The following is a 5,009-nucleotide window of genomic DNA, read 5'->3' as shown; positions in this document are numbered from 1 at the left end:
CTCAAGGAGGGAACAGTCGGTGGCAGACATTATTATAGGCATGAAAAGTGTCAACCAAAGTCACCAAGTGTCTGCAGTGGGGGTGTTTACCTGGCTCTCCTGCTACTGGGCCCTTCCTAAATCACTCACAGCTTGCCAAAGCCCCTGCTCCCTCTATATTACGGGATTTGGGGTAGGTATGGGTCTTTCCTCTGCTTGGTGTTGGACCACATGGGGACCCAAGCATCTGCTTTCTGCTTATTTACTAAAAGCAAAGGTTGAGATCAAGGATTAACCCAACTATCAAGCCCAAGAAATTTGGCAATTGCTCAGCTGTGTTTAGTGGGAACCCTTCCACAAGAAATTCTCCAGGGCCATAAAGTACAGTAGTACCCCAATCTTTATGTGTTGGGCTGTGCATGACCCAACTATGTGCTAGGAAGTCAAACTCCCCCTGAAGGCAAAGTATCAGAGGCACCTCACTAAGAAAGTGATTTGGGAGCTGGGGAGATGGCTTAGTCAGTACAGTTTTTGCCATGCAAGGATGAGAACCTGAGTTTGATTCCCAGTACCCCCATTAAAAAGTCAGGCATGGTGGTACACATTTGTTGTCCCAGAACCGGGGAAGTAGAGATAGGTGGATACCTATTTTTTTTTTTAAAAGATGGGGTCTTTCACTGGGACCTAGGGCTAACTGATGAGGCTAGGCTGGTCGACCAGCAAACTACAAGGATTCCCCCTTTCTCTGTCTCCTCAGTGCTGGGATTACAAGTGCAGCATCATGCTTGGCTTTTTACATGAGTGCTAGGGATCAAACTCATGTCCTCATGCTTTCACAGCAAGCACTTTACTCACTAAGCTGCTTCTCAGCCCCTTCTTACTAAAATCCAGCACTTTCTGCTAGTTTTAATCTTGAGATAATGTCCTTTCCTTCACTGGGAAGCCAACCCGGACTATTGGTGAGCTCCAGGCCAACAAAAACCCCTATCTCAACATAAGGTGGGCAGTGTTCTTAAGGAACGACATCAGAGGTTATTCTCTGACCTCCACACATACCACAGGCACATATGTACACACGTATTTGAATACACATGTGAACTTGCTTACACATATGCATGTGCACACATATAAACAAAAAAAAGGGAGAAGAGGAGGAAGGGGAGGAGTGTAAGAAATATTAGATATTAGTCTTTTCTTTCAAACTCTGTAAAACTTGGAACTTGGTTTATGATGAGGAATTCTAATCTTAATTACACAACACACTGTAAGACTTTTGTTTAAGGAAAGGCCCTATGCATTCCTAAGCCTGATGGCCTGGAGTAGTGGTACTTTTTTTTCTTCAAGCTAATTCTTTTAAACTAGCCAATTGGGAAAGACTATGAGGTCAGACCCTATCCAATGGGGAAAAGACATAGTTCTCTTGCGTTCGAGATAAAAGGCCCCCAAGTGTCTGGGTCTAGTGTGTACTTGCTGGATCTGACTGATCATGCATGTCACCCTTTTGTAAAAGTAAAACCTGCCTTGCCGAATTACTTTTGCTTTGTCCACATGTTCTTTGTGCAGTATTGATAGTGTCCTTGGACTTCGGATTTTATTTCTAACAGGAGGAAAAAGAGGAGGAAGGGGAGGAGGAGGGGAAAAAAGATTTGATCACCTTTGGTATTGAGTTTAGACTTTACTAAGCCAAGAAAGGAAGCGAATGCCAAAGGTTCCAATAGTAGTGGTACTCTGTAAAGCCCCTGCTGTAGCCCCAGGAGGTGGTTGACTTAAAGTCACATGCTGTTCCCAGGTAGCTCTTCACTAGGGAGGACTGGCTCTTTTGGGGTGGGCTAATCAGTTCATGTTCCCAGCCTGGCACTTATGCCTCTCGGACCCTGAAACTCAAGGGTCCACGGGCATGCTGGCACAAAGCCAGGGTTAAACAAGGCCTCAAATCTCCCGTGATCCCACAAAGGGCCTGATCCCCCTGAGGTCAACCAGTGAGATGTATCCCAAGGAGCCAGGGATCTGCTTCTTTTGAGCCTTCCCTCATGCCAGTGTTGGTGGAGTAATCGTTTGTTAGCGCAAATAACCCTTTGAAAGTCACTGGCAACCTCACAGAACACCAGAGGCTTTACACCAGAGGCTTTGCACAGGGCCACCTAGCCATCTTGGCTTCCCACACTAGCCTTCTGCACCAGGTAGAACAGGTACACAACCTTTTTATATTGGGGTTTTAGTGGAGGAATCTGCTGTTTAATCAGGAGTCAGCAAAAACATAACTTGTTCAGAGAATAGAATTAGTGTTAAGAGACCCAGAAGCCCTAGCCACTCTATAGAGCGGGGCCTGGGGCCTGTAGGCCATGGCCTAGTCTTTGAGAGACCCTGGAAGGGAGAGGGTGATGAGAAGATGTTAATGGAAGAAGGACCTGAGGTTTTTAGTGGATTTTTTTTTTTTCTTTCCTGTCTTCATCTTGCTTTCAGTCTTGGAGCAGAGAAGTCAAGCTTCTTGCATTTAAGGTGCAGAGGATCAATTATTTCCAGGATGGGCAATCACAGAACAGACCCACCTCATCATCTGGGTGGTCACAGGTGATGGAGAAAGATCACAGGACAATTTTAATGTAGGTGGTGCTGATTGAAAGGCGGTCTTTGGGAAGAAAACTTCTTTTCTCAACATTACTGTTTCATTTGAAGAGAGTGAGATTAAGTCTTCAGGTTCTGGAGTCAGATGGCTTGAGTTTGTAACCTGGAAGATTCCACACAGTTTACCAGTCTTGTGGTTCCCCTATGGTACTGAGGCTAATGAGTTTCCTCAACAGATCAGGGCCAGCTTGCTTCTTTGTGGCTTCTTCCTTTTCCTGAACCTGGGGTAGTATGATGCTAGGCTTTGGGATGTTTATGAGATGGGTCAGCACACTGTTAGAACAGTGCACAACATATAACAAGTTCTAGAGAGGTAGATCTTCCTCCCTTCTCCTGCACTAGGGGCTGGTTGGATGTGGAGATCTGTCCACCATGCCACAACCCCCTGGCAGTCTCCATATGTGTTCGAGTAGTGTGGGAATCGGGCATTGGCCTATGTCCTGCAGTGGACCAGAAAACAGCGGCAAAGGGAGCGGCTGGCGCAGATAGGGAGCCAGAGATGAAAGGCAGCGTGTTTTCCTTTCCAAAGCGCTGCTGTGTTCCTGAAGGCCTGCAGCTTCCTCTGCCCTGCTGGTTCTTTTTTTTCCTTCTTCTTCCCAATTCCTCCCAGTGATATCTTAAGAGGCAAACTTCCAGCACTAACAGGAGGTCTTTTGTTCTCCTTTTTCTCAAAGTGGACTTTAACCCAGTTACTACAGACTGAGTCACTGTAAAAACAAACAAATAATAATACTCCATTTTTTAAAAGGCGCTTCCATGCCTGCTGACAGAAGAGGGAGAGCTTGACCCTGCCTTGGGCCTGTGGGGTTCTTCTCCACCCCAGTCTTTTAAAGGCTCAGCCCTGGAGAACCTTCCAGAACATACTGGAGCCTGATACTCTGGCTTGTTTAGAATTTCATCTGATTTGAGGTGGCCTGTGGACCCTGAGGGCTTTTAATCTCAGCAGAGTTCAGTGGGATTTATCCCAGACTGAGGAGTACTTGTTACCCTCATGGGCCCAGCACACACTCGGTTCAGGACTCACCTCCCTTTTCCACACTTTAGATTTATCTGTCAAACTAGGGTAAAGATACTCTGATTCTTATCAGGAAGGACTTTGCAATTGGTCCTGCTCTGTTAGAAGGCTTAAGGCAAATTAAGCATGCTAGTGTAGTCCAGTCCATTCAACAAAAGCTTAATGGGTGCCTATGGGTGGAAGGGGGCATGTCTCAGGGATGAGAAAGACCCACTTCCTGCCCTCAGGAAGATATATAGGTAAGTAGGTGTCTTTTTATGCAGGTAAGATTGTGTTGAGGGTGAGGTGGGGCAAGGAGGGGGAAGGCCCTTTGCTTAGGGAGTGCACTGAAGTTTTTTTCTAAAAGACATGGCATTTGGGCTGAGGATGGAACCATATGTAGATGTTCATCAAATGTGCAGGGAACCAGGATGTTTATGACAGGTAGACGGAGCAAGGGAAACAATCCATGGCAAGTTTGGCCCTACCATCATGCAAGTGCACTTGAATCTTTCTCCAAACATTTTTTCAATAAAGATTTTATTTCTATTTTTAATTATATGTATGTATGTGTCTGTGTATGGGTATGTGCACATGAACACAAGCGCTTGAGCAGGCCAGAGGAGGGTATCAGATTCCCTGGAGCTGGGGTTACAGGCTGTTATGAGCCATCAGACATGGGTGCTGGGATCTGAACTCAGCTTCTCTGCAAGAGCAGCAAGTGCTCTTAACCACTGAGCCATCTCTCTGGCCCTTTCCAAGCTTTTTTGCTTACACACTGAATCTTCCCTTTTGTAGGAAGAACATACTATTGACTTTGGAACTCTGCTCCAAGATGTTTGGCTACATCAAACATTAAGACATCCTGTGGGCTACTAGCCTACTGGACACGCTGTCCCAGGGCACAGCCATGGTTACCAGTGAATGTAATACATACTCTCTAGGAGCTGGTCACCCTCTATGTTCCTGACTCCCTGAAGTCCAAGTGCATTGTGCAACACATTCATGGCCACCATGAAAAGCTAGGTCAGTTGCTTGGAAAACTAGCTCACATCAACCTCAACTTCCAAGCCTCCCTTCTGTGACACCCCTCGCCCCATTTCCCCCAGGTGAACTAGCAGCATTCCTGTGTTCCTGCAGCTCCTTCTTTATACCTTAGTTTAGGCTCCAACTGTTACCTACTGGAGTGCTTCCCTCTTCTCAAACACCCCTCCTCCTGAACTGTGAGCTCCTGAAGAGGGGACTGTGCTAAGAGGATTTTGAATCCTCGATGTTTTCCTGCTATTTGATTCATAGATGTAAAAGGTGATCAAGAGTTCTTTGTTAAATGGGCACATACTTGAGAAAATGATGGTTGAGTGGGTGTGTTGTGTCTAGTCTAACAAATGGTATCAATAGGAAACTTTACCTT

Source organism: Nannospalax galili, unplaced genomic scaffold, assembly GCF_000622305.1.
Source record: "Nannospalax galili isolate Female #2095 unplaced genomic scaffold, S.galili_v1.0 scaffold285, whole genome shotgun sequence".
NCBI classification, from domain to species: domain Eukaryota; kingdom Metazoa; phylum Chordata; class Mammalia; order Rodentia; family Spalacidae; genus Nannospalax; species Nannospalax galili.
This window is presented reverse-complemented; position numbering follows the sequence as displayed.